Raw genomic sequence first — 15,045 nt, 5'->3', positions numbered from 1 at the left:
GTTGCAGCAAACAGAATCATCGAGATTGGCTTGGTGACAGTAACACAGCAATATCAGCCCTGCCAGAGTAATAGAACTTGGCATTAAGCAACTGGGAATGTAACTGTCCTGCATGAGCCAAGAAAGCATACTTCACCAATGTACATAACAGTGAAGTTTCAACCTTGAATCTCAGAATGAAGTGACAGGAGACTAAGTTGAAACTCAAAAATATGCTGTTGAATAAAGGCGTATTTGATGTTCTCGAAGTTGTATACGGTCCACAAAGCTGTTGGGCAGGATTCTCCATTAGCCGACGACGGCGGATCACGATGCTCTGCCTCCTCGAAAACGGCGTCAATGTGGCGCACGCCGCGCTTGGTTGAATCACTGTTCACATAATATTAGTGGGCCCACCCGCGATTCTCCACATCCATTGGGCCGAGTTCCCAACGTGTGGTCCACATGTGCTCTCACAAATCGTGAACCTGCTGTGGTGGCTGCTGAGAGAGAGGGCATACGGACAGTGTACAGCATGGCCATACATCGCCGACAGGCCTGCTGCTTCTGCCAGGGCTGGGGGGGAGTAGTGGGGGGTGGCCAGGAGGTGGGCTATGGGGTCAGGGCAGATGGGTATGCAACACCATTACCGCAGCTGGCAAGGCAGTCATGCAGCTGCGCATGTCGCTGACAGCCTGTTTGAAACCTGTCATCTAGGTGCCCCCTCCTCCCCCCGGGGACACCTCCCTGGGTGCCCTCTGGTCCAAGCCCACCCATCAGCTGTATGGGCCCTCCAGCACAACCTGTCCCATCATTTTGACCCCGATCAGTGGGTGTGTGGGGAGTGTATTGTTTAACTGCGGATGCAGCTTGTCAGCCCTATGAGTGTCCATCACGGACCTGGCGATTCTCGCACCATTTTTGTGGCTTTCAATGTTGTTCCACGCGGTGCCGGTGCTAGCCCCTCACTGGTAGCAGAATCAGTGTAGGTGTGATGCCGATTCTTTTGATGTGAAAGTCCACGGATTTTCCGTTTACGTCAACACTTCGACTCAGAAACGGAGAATCCGGCCCGTGGTGGAAATGATAGCCCACTGTCAAAGATCTAGTTAAATAGTCACATGGCTCGGGGAGTTTAGAAAGAGAGCTGTTTTTCCATGCACTGTCTTCTGAAAGATCACAAGTGCTCCATTTCTTCATAGAGGAAAGATTTAAAAACATTTCATTAAGATAAGCACAGCTTCAGACCAGCACTTACTTTATTTACGTAACATACATATATGAAGATTCAATAGTGAGATCAAACTTCTCCCTCGTTCCACAGTAATGAAGAACAATAAAAATGAAATGTATTAATTTTTTCTGTGGCAAGGCTCCTGAAGCTAACTGGTTGAGATGTTCAAAATACGTTAAATCTCTATTACTGGGCAGCAATTACAAGTTATATTTAAATCCGGCCTTTCATATAATGAAACATCTCAAGGCACTTCATTGGAGCTAGAGCACAAGTATTATGCTGAGCCACAGAAGGAAATATGAGGTCAGAATACCAAAATCTTGATCGAAGAGGTAGGTTTTAAGGTGTGTCTTAAAGGAATTAAATGAGGTGGAGAGGTGTAGGAAGGATATTTCAGAGCTTGGGCCCGAAGCAACTGAAGGTATAGCCACTGATGGTGGAGCAATTAAAATTGGTAATGCAAAAGGAATGAGAGCAGCAAAGGTATTTCGGGTTGTGAGGTCACATGAGATTACAGCGATAGGGAGGGAAACAACCTGGAAGGGATTTGAAAACAAGGAGGACAATTTTAAAATTAAGATATCGTTTTACTGGGATAAATACAGGTAAGCAACCACAGGGGTGATAGGGGAATGGGAATTGTTGAATGTTAAAATACGATGAGCAGAATTTTGGGTGACTTCAGGTTTATGGAGGGTAACATCTGGGAGAGCAGCCAAGATTTGGAACAGTTGTGTCTTGAGATAATGAAGGCATGAATGAGGATTTTAGCAGTAGATAAGCTGCAGAGACAGGATGAAGTTGGAAGTTGTTACAGAAGTGAAAATCTTAGTGATGCCATGAATACAAGGCTGGAAGCTCATCTCAGGATCAAATGTGACATCAATGTTAAAACTCAGAGAGAAGGATAGAGTCAGGAGATGAGGAATGGAGTTTAGAGCAGGTACCGAGAAAAATAGTTTCAGTCTAGAATGTAGAGGATGAGATGAAGAAATTAGCAGATTAAATACTAAAAGTGTATTGTGGTTGATACTGAAGGATAAAGCTGTAGACTGCAGTAAGTTACCAATGGATTAGTTAGGTGGAGAGAACAGTGGGAAATGGAGTTCAATCTGGAGAAGTGTGAGGTGATGCAATTAGGGAATGATAACAGGGCAAGGAAATACATCATCAATGGTAAGATGCTAAGAAGTGTGATGGAACAAAGCAAACAGTGCACATGTTTGGGGCAAACCAGGGACTGATTTAGCACAGGGCAAAAGAGCTGGCTTTTAAAGCAGACCAAGGCAGGCCAGCAGCACAGTTCAATTCCCATACCAGCCTTCCCGAACAGGCGCCGGAATGTGGTGATTAGGGGCTTTTCACAGTAACTTCATTTGAAGCCTACTTGTGGTAATAAGCGATTTTCATTTCATTTTCATGTCCACAGATTCCAGAAGGTAGCTGGACAGGTAAATAAAGTTGTCAAGAAAGCATAATGAGATACTTGTCTCTATTAGTCAAGGCATAGAATATAAGAAACAAAAAGAGAGAAAACTGGAAAAACGCAACAGGTCTGGCAGCATCCATAGGGAGAGAAAACAGAGTTAATGTTTTGAGTCTGCATGGCCCTTCTTGAGAACTAAACGGATGGAAAAATGTGACTCAATATAAGAGAGGATAGAACAATTGGAACAGAGATTATAGGGAGCTGGGAGAGATTGCAACAAAGATGTAGTAAAACAATCGAACAGATTTCCTGGTGGGGGAGGGTATTTGCATGGAAAAAATGTTAGGGATGGAAAAAGAGGCAAAGATAGAGGAGAAAGATCAATGTTGAGTTCCTGTGGCCTTTAACGTGCCAAATCAGGATGACATGCTGCTCCTCCAGTCTGCATTTGGTTTCACTGGAACATTGCAGCAGGCCAAGGTTTGACATCTGAACATGGAAGCATGATGCTGTTATATTACTACTCCTGGTAGCATGTTATATTACTTAGTGTAATACATGTTACTAATTTGCTTCTTACCAAGATGCTCTTAAACTTGATGTTGATTAACACTCTTAGTCATCCAATGAAAGCAAATAATTTACTGAGTAACTAAATCAAATAAACTGTGAGTTTGTTCTGATCCAATACTTTTACTAGATATTAAATAAACAGGATTGAATAAGAATAACTATGATTAACTACACTTGCACTCTGAGCTAACTCTCTACACCTCTGGTCACTAGTCACAATACACACGAAGAGGCGGGAACTCAAATTGAGTTTGTCTTATATATCCCTTGTTAGTGCTGCCATCTAGTGATCACTTAGCTGTTAGGACTTTGTGTACATACAGATATGCAGATCACTACAGATGCTAAATTGAAATGGAAAGCAGCAGGAAGATTAGGGTCATGCTTGCAGGCTGAGCAAAGATTTTCCACAAAGCAGTCACCCTGTCTGCGTCTAGTTTTGCCATGTAGAGGATACTGCATTTGGAGTGGCGAATAAAATCGGCCAAATTGAAGGAAATGTTGCTTCACTTGATGGAGTGTTTGGGATCTTGAACGGTGAGGACGGAGGAGGGCCAGGTGTTCACCTTATACGACTAAGCATTTGCAAGAAAGCATATGGAATGCTTACCTTCATTGGGCAGGGCATTGAATATAAAAACTGGTAAGTAATGCTACAGTTGTATAGAACGTTGGTAAGGCCGCACTTGGAATATTGCACACAATTCTGGTCGCCACACTACCAGAAGGATGTGAAGGCTTTGGAGAGGGTGCAGAGGAGGTTTACCAGGATGTTGCCTGAGTTGGAGGGTGTTAGCTATGTGGAGAAGCTGAATAGACTCTGACTGTTTTCATTAGAATTTCAGAGATGGAGGGGCGACCTGATAGAGGTTTACACGATTATGAGGGGCATGGCTAGAGTGGATGGGCAGGCACTCTTTCCTAGGATGGAGGGGTCAGTCACCAGGGGACATAGGTTTATGTTCCGTGGGGCAAGGTTTGGAGGAGATGTGCAAAGCAGGTTATTTACACAGAGGGTGGTGAGTGCCTGGAGCATTTGTGGAAGCAGATACATTAACAGCATTCATAAGGCATCTCGACAAATACATGGATAGGATGGGCATAGAGGGATACGGCACTAGGAAGTGCTGAGGGTTTTGGCCAAGGGTGGTATCATGACCGGTACAGGTTTGGAGGGCTGAAGGGCCTGTTCCTGAGCTGTATTGTTCTTTGTGCTTTGATTACGAGATAAGATGTCATGGGAAGAGGGTTGGGAGTTGGAGTTAATGGAGGAGTGAACCAGGATGTTATGGAGAGAGAGAGGACTCTGCGGAATGCTGACAGGGGATGAGCTGAAGTTGTGCTTCAAGGTGACATCATGCTGGAGTTGGCGTAAACTATGGAGGATGATCCTTTGAATACAGAGGCTGGTGGGGTGGAAAGTGAGGTCATGGGGGTCCCTATCATGGTTCTGCGTGGGAGGGGAAGGGGTGAGGGCAGAGATGCAAGAAATGGGTTGAAACCAGCGATGGGAATGTCATTGAATGTCAAGGAACGGTAGTTAGATCCTCTCTTGTAGGAGATGGTCATTGCCCGGCACTTGTGTGACACAAATGTAACTTGCCACTTGTCAGCCCAAGCCTGTATATTGTCTAGATCTTGCTGCATTTGGACATGGACTGCTTCATTATCTGAGGAATCTCAAATGGTTCTGAATATTGTGCAGTCATCCACAAACATCCCCACTTCTGACCTTATGATGGAAGAGAGGTCAGTGATGAGTCAGTTGAAGATGGTTGGGTCTGGGACACTACTCTGAGGAACTCCTGCAGTGATGTCCTGGAGCTGAGATGATTGACCTCCAACCACAACCATCCTCGTTTGTGCCAGGTATGACTCCAACCAGCAGTAAATTTTCCTCCTGATTCCCATTGACTCCAGTTTTGCTAGGGCTCCTTGATGCCATACTTGGCCAATTGCTGTCTTGCTGTCAAGGGCAGGCACTCTCACCTCTCCTCTGGCATTCAGCACTTCTGTCCATGTTTGAACCAAGGCTGTAATGAGGTCAGGAGTAGAGTGACAAACTGAGCATCCGTGGGCAGGTTATTGCTGAGTAAGTGCTGCTTGATAGCACTGTTGGTGACTCTTTCCATCACTTTGCTGATGATGGAGAGTAGACTCATCGAGTGGTAATTGGCTGGGTTGGATTTGTCCTGTTTCTTGTGTACAGGATACACCTGGGCAATTTTCCACATTGCTGGGTAGATGCCAGTGTTATAGCTGTACTGGATCAGCTTGGTGGGGGATGCGGCACGTTCTGGAGCATAAGTCTTCAGTACTATTGCTGGAATATTTTCAGGGTCCATAGCCTTTGCATTATCCAGTGCCTTCAGCCATTTCTTGATATCACATGGTGAATCATATTGGCTGAAGACTGACATCTGTGATACTGGGGTCCTTCGGAGGAGATCGAGATAGATTATCTGCTCGGCACTTCTGGCTGAAGATTATTGCAAATGCCTCAGCCTTGTCGTTTGCACATATATGCTGGGCTCCTCCATCATTGAGGATGGGGATATCTGTGGAGCTTTCTCCTCCAGTGAGTGTTTAATTGTCCATCACCATTCACAACTGAATGTGGCAGGATGTGTTCATTGTGGATTCGCTTAGCTCTATCAACTGCTGCTAATGCTGTTTAGTCCTGTGTTGTAGCTTCAGCAGGTTAACACCTCATTTTTCAGTATGCTTGATGTTGCTCCTGGCATGCTGTCCTGCACACTTCATAGAACCAGGATTCATCCCCTGGCTTTGTGGTAATGGTAGAATGGGGATATGCCAGGTCAAGAGGTTGCAGATTGTGGTTGAATACAATTCTGCTGATGGCCCACATCGCCTCATGGATGCCCAGTCTTGAGTTACTAGATCTGTTCGAAGTCTATCCCATTTAGCATTGTGGTAGTGCCACACAACACGATGGAGGGTATCCTCAATGTTAAGACGGGACTTTATCTCCACAAGGACTGTGCGGTGATCATTTCTACTAATACTTTCATGGAAAATGTGACACTGGTGGAGAGTGTAGGGTCATGTCAATAGAAATAGAATTGTCAAAGTAAGCTTGCCCATGAATTTCAAATTACAATGGCATCATTCTCCACTGTCTCACAAGCTCACTTAGCATGAGAATTGACAATGTGATGATTGAATTTATTTACATATTATATTCCTCACTCATATGTGACATCCTCATAGCTCCACAGACCCCAAGGATCACCCTTTAACTCCTGAGGAAGACACACAGATGAATGCATCACATCCTTTCTCTGAACCAGAAACTAACACAGATACAAGCATGGAGGTGGGTATTGGTTTGCCGGCTCTGATGGTAGCGCACAGTGGGGAGGGCATGTCATATTCGCATGAAGAGTTGGCGGAGGTAGAGAATTCTCAGGGTGTCGCCAGTCAGAGGACTGCTGGACACCAGACCATGCTGAGTCTGGGGCAGATGATGAGTTTCTGGAGTCGTCAATCAGGTGGCATATGCTGGATATCCAGCGGTATGCGCGGGAATATCTGAGATCCCTGATGGTCTGCGTGTCATGGTCTCTGTCATGGAGGAGTCCATGAGGAGTCTGATTACTGAGCGCACTGTATCCTCCATTGAGAGTGGCGGCTCTCGTGCAGAGGCAGCTCCAGGAACAAAGCCAGGGATTTTGCCAGTTGTACTCAGACCTTTAAGCTGTCACACATGCAATGACCTCAGGATATCACTGCCAAGGTGGGATACGGTGGTGCAGTGGTTAGCAATGCCGCTGAGGACCCGGGTTCGATCCCGGCCTTGGGTTACTGTCTGTGTGGAGTTTGCACATTCTCCCCGTGTCTGCTTGGGTTACACGCCCCCATAACCCAAAGATGTGCAGGGTAGGTGGATTAGCCACACTAAATTGCCCCTTAATTGGAAAAAAAGAATTGGGTACTCTAAAATTTAAGAAAAGGATACCCCTGCCAATGTGAGAGATGGATGAGTCTCCCCGTCAGGTGCCCGTCCATCAATGTTCAGCATGGCGGTGCAAACAAACCTCACGCTGGTGGCTGAGCTGTGTGTCATCTCTGAGAGTTCCTCTTGAGATGCTCCGGAGGAGGACCCACCCTCTGCGGGTGACCGTCACATCTGATGAAACTGCTACAACTGAGGAATGCACAACCATGCAGCTGGATAAATTCTCACAGGCTGAGCCTGCTTAGGTTCAGTTGGCCATAGGACATCCACCAAGGTCATCAGGATGGACATGACAGCAGAGTCAGCAGGCTATCCAATAACACTGCCGGGAAGGGGGGTGGGAAGCGGCGAGCACCAAGTTGCAACATTCGCAAACATAAGTTTAAGGCACCTTGGAATTTCTCATGGGTCACATTATTTTAAAATTCTCTTGATGGTGTGATCATTAACACCAGAAAATGTAATGCTTGTAATCGCATGAATGTGTGAGATGGTTCTTATAGGTGTGGGGTGCGGCAAGAGCATTGAACTTTATTGCAATGACTGTGGTTGGAATTTGGAATCCTGGGTTTGCACAAATGTCTTGTATGGAGGAGCGTCCATGGCATGAGCTGGAATCGATGCTACTATGGCAGCCAAGCTGAAGGTACGCATTATGAAGTCCGAGTGTTCTGGCTTCCTCCGACAAGTCCTGAAAGACGTGTTGATAGCTAATTTGGGCATTCTGAATTCTCCCTCCATTTTCCCGAACAGGTGCCAACACATGTTATGGAGAATACTGCAATACTCCCCCACCATCCTGACCCCCACCACCCCCCTCCTCCCGATCGGTGCAGGCATCTGAGCTGCATCTTCAGCAGGCCAAAGGTCCTCTGTACCAACCGCTATTGTGGAGGCATGACACCTGTTGCATGTCCCCTGCCCTGGTGGGGTAATGAGTGCAGTCAATAGCACCATGGATTCGGGAAGCCTGCAATCATTGCTAAGTCTCTGGCTCTCAGCCTGGCCGATTTTGTCTATCTGGTAAAGGATGAATGGCATAACCCATTAGAAGAGAGCGACAGTAACATGCTTGACACAACTGTGGGCAGCAGATTGTGACACACCATGCAGATTCCCCACTGACTCCTGAAAAGAACTGGCGGCGTACGTCTTCAGAGCCACTGGCATAGGGTGTCGACTCTTGCAGCTGAATGTGAATTCTGGCCTAATCATCTGATATATGGTGGTGAAAATGTCCCCAGAGTTGAAGCCTCCTTTAGCACTGGACCTCGGACCTGTTGAGGTAATTGGGGCGCTACATTCTGGCTCCAGGGTACCGCCATTTCCTACTGACCCTTCCTCCTTACACTCCCTGCTGATCCTGCACCCACTGTGCCAACGCCTCTCCTCCCACAAGGGGGAGGGTGGAGTCAAACCTGCTGAATATACAATGCCCATCATAAGAAATGCACAAGCTACTGTCTCATGTACTTAACGGCATTATATACCAACTTTACTCAAGTGAATACTGGCCATGGAGTACTTTGTACAGTTTTGCACTCTTTGTTTAAGAAAGCATAGTTATGCATTGGAAGCAGTTCTGAGAAGGGTTACTTGACTGATACTTGGAATTGGGAGGCTATTTTAAGAGTTTGGTCAGGTTCAGCTTCTACCATTGGAGTTTAGAAAAAAAGAGAAGTAACCTTATTGAAATGTATAAGATTCTGAGGGCACTTACAATGTGGATACTGAATTGATGTTTTCCCTTGCAGGAGAGACGAGACGAAGGGCACACAGATTCAAAATAAGCAGCCTCATTTAAGATGGAGATGAGAAGATTTTTTTCTGAGGGCCTTGCATGATGGGAACTTTCTTCCCTGGACTGCATGGTTCAAGGGTCATTGGATATATTTAAGGCAGAGGTAGCTAGATTCTATTTTACTAACAAGGTTATTGGGGATAGACACAAGTTGAGACCACAATCATGTCAGCCATGATCTCATTGAATAGTGATGCAGGTTTGAGAGATTGAATAGCCGACTCCTGATCCTAATTGGTGTCTTCGTATGTAATGCCTTTTCAATTGATGGATATTCCTGGTTGATTTGAGAATACACGGTTGTCACATGGATGCAACCTATCACCCTCTGGTATTGTGGGTCTCCAACCATTACATTGATCGGATAGAACTTGAGGATTGCTGAAAAAAAAAGACATTTTTTGTTGAAACTTTACGTCTTGCATTCATCAAGACATTCACAAGAATACAATGTAAGGGAAATCAACATTTATACTGAATAAGAGAGTGCTGATTGGTTGGCAAGTGGACTCTGATTGGTAGAGGTGTTATCACAGAGAATGCACCAGTTCATGGTGACTGACAATTAACTGCAATACTTAAATCCAAGGGTCTTTTTGTTCTGACTGACCTCATCAGTTGTGAAGTAAATGTAAATGGTGACCTGGCAAATACAACATCAGTCACCTGGGAGGTGCACTTTGTATGCAGTAGATTGTGAAATCCTGCAGATGTCATCAGCTGATCACTGGAAAGAGCTGGAGGCAATTAAATTCAAGACTGTAGTGGCCTTGACACCCACTGGGAATGCACTCTTTGCTGGTCCAATGAGCAGGAGGCATGTTTCAGGAGGCAACAAATGTCCTATTGAGAAGTCTTCTGAGCACCCTGAGGCACTGATACTCAGTCATGTTCAGAAATCGGACTGTCATTTGGAATACCGTGTACTGGTAATGTCACCTACTGTGAGCTGGATCACTGTGTTCAGCCCTCTTTATTTTGGAGCAGAAGGTGGCTGGGAAGAAGGCCTGTTGATGTTTCTGCCAGTGTTGCTGGTGCTGCTTCTCATGTTCCTCACCAGAGGTCCAAGTTGGAGTGATATAGCTGCTCCCATGCTGTTGTGAAGGCTAGCTGGGGAAGTGCAGAACAAGGTAAAAAGAAAGTCCAAGTTGTACAAATGACATCCAGTCTTACACATTACGGTACCTCCAAAGCAGTGAAAGTGTTCTCTCAGAACCAGAACTGTGAGCAAAAACCTTTCACTTAGGCAAAGAACTGGCTGTCTGTTTCAGTAGTTAAAGGTTTTCTGTGTTGTAATTTCACAGCCCCATTATTCCCCACTTGGTTCTTGTCCTGTGGACGCTGATTTATCAGACAGCTTGGCAGTTAATTCCAGAATGCCGGGTAACATTTTCCGACATTTGTCTTTTTGTGTAATTAAATCATCAACTCTTCTGTCCCACAAGGGTTTCCCACAAGCCTCAAAACAAACACCAGTTAAATGCAGTAGTTGGTAGTGTTATGTTGTGTTCCCGCTACACTGATAATTTTCCCTTCTTGAATAGCTCTCACATATCTCCATCCATTCCCACCTCAGCACCTGGAAGCTCTTGAGAATAATCTAATCTTTAGAAAACAATTTAATTCCTCCCTTTGAAACTGCCTGGAACTGTCAATCACAAATCTTATAAAAGGCAATAATCCATGAAATTGAATGTAAACAATGGAATTCAAAGCTTTTAGCTTGCAGAGAGGCTTCAATATTTTAAAGGGCAATGAAATTGGCTGGGAAAAAACACTTCAAAGGTTTAATATCTTTGTGTCACAGATCTTTGAACTATGGAAAATGACAGACTGTTTAAAGGGTTAAGTGGTCCAGATGGGAATACTTTCACTTTATCACTGTACTGTATTTTTGAGATACTGACAGACCGTTTACAGCGGTTAAAGGCAGCAGGTGGGATGAGCAGCCAAACAACTCCCATCCCAGAAAAGACCCGCAACTGGAGCTACTCAAGTCCAACACATGTCTCCCTGACGCCCACCTCCCATGAAGGATGCCCCGGGCACCCTAGAGGCATTCGTAGGGAAAGTACTCACACCCTTGCCCCCCCCCCCCCCCCCCCCCCCCCCTCCCCAGACTGCAAGCTGCCAGGTCCCCATTTCTCGGGACTTGCACTAATTCACTCCAGCAGGACTCTCGGCTTGGGGTTCTGGATCATCCGAGGAGGCAGGTGAATCTGGCATCTCAAAACAGCATTATTTTCAGAGCTATTTGCATGTTTTCACTGGCTCAGGGCGGAATCCTCATCGGGGACGTTGGGAAGCTTGTCAGGGCCAGTGGGGCTGGCTGGAAGATTTGCAATGGATTTCACAACTGGTGTGAAACCAGTTTTTGGCCTGACACCCAATTCAGTGGGCCATCTGGATTCCTTCCGCTGGGGGGTAGCCATGGAGAATCCAAGTCTTTATTAGTTAGTCAGGCACACTTTTGCTTCAAACATAAGAGAAAGTTTTAAATGAATTACTTTCTTTCAATGTTTCTTTTATACATACCCCTAAACATTGCAGGCTATATTGACTGAATATACTGTTAATAGAACAAAGAAAAAAGACCAATACGACACAGGAACAGGCCCTTTGACCCTCCAAGCCTGTGCCGGTCATGATACCAACATTTGCCAAAACCGTTTGCACTTTCTCGTGCCGTATCCCTCTATACCCATCCTATCCATGTGTTTGTCAAGATGCCTTTTGAACGCCGTTAATGTATCTGCTTCCACAACCTCTCCTAGCAACGCGTTCCAGGTACTCACCACTCTCTGCGTAAAAAACCTGACTCGCACATCTCCTCTAAACTTTGCCCTGTGGACCTTAAACCTATGCCCCCTAGTGACTGATCCATCCAACCTGGGAAAGAGTGCCTACCCATCCGCTCTATCCATGCCCCTCATAATCTTGTAGATCAGGTCACCCCTCAACCTCCGTCTTTCTAATGAAAACAGTCCGAGTCTATTCAGCCTCTCCACAAAGCTAACACCCTCCAGACAGGCAACATCCTGGTAATGGGTATGGAAGAGCTATCGTTTGTCATAGGTGCACGATGAGCCATTGGGGGTGGGTGGAAGGGCAGAGCTTGACAAAGGGGGTTTGAGGGATCATAGGGTGGGTGGGGTAACGAGCAGAAATTGGCATGGGGACATGACAGTAAATAGAGGGACATAAGGGGCATGATATGATGGCCCTAGGGCTGGATCGCAGGAAGTGTGGGGGGGGGGGACACGACATAATTTGGCATTGAAGGCCTGCAGAGGATCTTACTTTTTAAAGATCCTCTCATGCAGACAGGGGTCCAAGACTCCTCTGAGGTGCCGTGAACCACAAGTCTTTACAAATCTGACCCAACATCATGAGGATTGCACAGGAGTAGTAGATTCCTATCTTCGCAATGCCACCAGCCAGGTTGGGGTGCCTAGTTTTTAAAAAAACTACCCAATTCATTCTTTCTAATTAAGGGGCAATTTAGTGTGACCAATCCACCTACCCTGCACATCTTTTGGGGTGTGGGGGCGAAACGGGGAGAGTGTGCAAACTCCACACGGACAGGGACCCAGAACCGGTATCGAACCGGGACCTCGGCGTCGTGAGGGGAGGCAGCAGGGCTAACCCAGTGCGCCACCGTGCTGCCCTTTGACACAAACCGCTGCATCATTTAAAGGCATTCCCAAAAATAGCACAGCCCAGGAATGGAGCTGGTAATCCCAGAATCGGAACCTGTCCATCGTATTTAAAGGTCTCTTGAGTCATCCTTACTCGGGGAAAATCAGAGTTCATGTCGAAATGTCTGCTTGAAACATTGTCTCTAATGGGATAAAGTTTGGCATGGCTAGTGTGAACCCAAACGTTTGAAGCCCAAGCATCGATAGAAGTTAGTTCTTTGGCCAACCAACATACTTGGCATAAGCCGCTGGTGCCAACTCCATCTCCGCAGCTCACCCGTCCAAGTGAAGAGGTCAACTGCAGCTGCTCACCTGCAATAATCTCCAAGTAAGTCCCAAGGGAAGACATTGGGCAGGATTGGGCACACATACAATTTATGTGGTCTTGGGAGAGCATTGCCTCTTCCTCTGGTTCTATAGGAATATTTTTTAAGAATTGTCCTTTACTTAACTTCCATTGGCAGCTGCTGAACAATCATGATTGACACCTGACCTGCTCATCAACAGCAGATCTCTGGATGGGGTACTTCTCCAGTGTTAGGGCTGTAATTTACATATTTAGTACCCCTTTTAGGTGTCAGCCTGGAATGTCTAAATAAAATCTTCTGCAAATTTAGACCAATGCCCGTGCAGATTGGGTTCTGTCAATTCCAATGAGAAGCATTAATATGAGAAATGAATAGAGTGCATACCAACTTTTACCTCAATATGCCCATTTACTTATACTAATTCCTGAACCAAAATATTTTCAATGTCACTTTGCCCATTAACCAAATGAAAAGCTCATTCCTAAAATTAGACGAACATATATTAACATTAGAGTAGCCAAAGACATTAAACTAGAACAGAATCAGAAGTTTTATCTTCTGAGCAACAAACTTTGTGAGTGTTGTTGAACTTGTTCCTCATTAGTTAAGCTTTTGGCCTGTGTTTTTCTCCTTAAAGATTGTTTTCTTAGCTTTGTTATAATTTATCCAACCATATTGCACAAGACTATGTTCGCAATTTAAAATTAAAAAGCCAGTGTAACTGTATGGGTACTCCTCTAAATATGGAATTTCTAAAGTTAGGATCACAACATACACATGAATCACAAACATATTTACAAATATGCACCTTGCAGAAGCAACCTGGTATGTTGAGTCATTACGTTTGGAGCTTTCTGACACGCCTTCATTGAAACTTCCCATAAGACTACAGTTGCAAGGAGCCGTTCTGTGGCTGTGGTGCACATACATTCCAACATCCTCCCAAATGCCTCCTAGGCTTACTCAGATCAGACAGCTGAATTCTCCGCTTTTTGTATTAATTTTTAACTTTATTATTGTGAAAAACAAGTTGACGGCAGAGTAGGAAAACTGACAGGCAAATCAAGACATTACAGAACTATGAAGAAAGACAGAAGAGCTATAAACTGAATGAAAACCTGGGGAGTGCCAGAGCATGTCCCTCTTCCCCAGGAGCTATACTTACCTTTGCACCCCCGGAGGGACCCACTCAATTGAATTTTGTATTTAAAAAGCTTTTGTAAACCTCGCTGACGTGACATGAATATTCAGTGAGATGAGAATCAAGTGGTTGGGGGGGGTGCTGCTGGTTAATAATATTAAAATTGATGATAATCCATTTAAATGAGGGTCCCACCTTTTGTGGGCGTGAACCTCATGACGTCACTGGCAAGGGGCATGGAAAAGTGGGAAACACGATCTCTCTGGAGGGAATCATGGGCCGGGATTCTCCCCCACCCGGCGGGGCGGGGGGTCCCGGCGGGATGGAGTGGCGGGACCCACTCCGGCGTCGGGCCGCCACAAAGGTGCGGAGAATCCGCACCTTTAGGGGCCAAGCCCTCACCTTGAGGGCCTGTGCCGCCGGCGGAGTTGTTGGCGCGCCGCAGGCCGATGGGAAAGGCCTTTGGCGCCACGCCAGCCAGGTCCGAAAGGACTTCGCCGGCCGGCAGAAGTCCGCGCATGCGCGGGAGCGTCAGTGGCTGCTGACGCAATCCTCGCGCATGCGCAGGGTGGGTGTCTCTTCTGCGTCGGCCATGGTGAAGGCTGTGGCCGAGGCGGAGGGAAAAGAGTGGCCCCATGACACAGGCCCACCTGTGGATCAGTGGGCCCCGATCGCGGGCCAGGCCACCGTGGGGGCACCCCCCGGAGCAAGATCGACCCGGGCCCCCCCCAGAACCCCGGAGGCTGCCCGCGCCGCCTGGTCCCGCCGGTAAGAGAGGTGGTTTGATTCTCGTCGCCGGGACTGGCATTCCAGCAGCAGGACTTCGGCCCATCGCGGGCCGGAGAATTGCCGGGGGGGGGCTCGCTGACCGGCGTGGCACGATTCCTGCCCCCGCCGAAT

At 46.4% G+C, this 15,045-nt stretch overlaps 1 protein-coding gene across 6 annotated transcripts in view; it reads right to left on the bottom strand.

Moving 5' to 3' along the window:
• ppfia2 (PTPRF interacting protein alpha 2) overlaps positions 1 to 15,045 on the bottom strand; it is a 645,248-nt gene that overhangs the window by 340,241 nt on the left and 289,962 nt on the right. The gene's annotated exons all lie outside the window — the stretch shown is intronic.

The sequence above is a fragment of the Scyliorhinus torazame genome, chromosome 19 (genome assembly GCF_047496885.1).
Source record: "Scyliorhinus torazame isolate Kashiwa2021f chromosome 19, sScyTor2.1, whole genome shotgun sequence".
In the NCBI taxonomy this organism is placed as follows: Eukaryota; Metazoa; Chordata; class Chondrichthyes; order Carcharhiniformes; family Scyliorhinidae; genus Scyliorhinus; species Scyliorhinus torazame.
The sequence above is the reverse complement of the archived record's forward strand: the minus strand, read 5'-3'. Positions and strand labels throughout refer to the sequence as shown.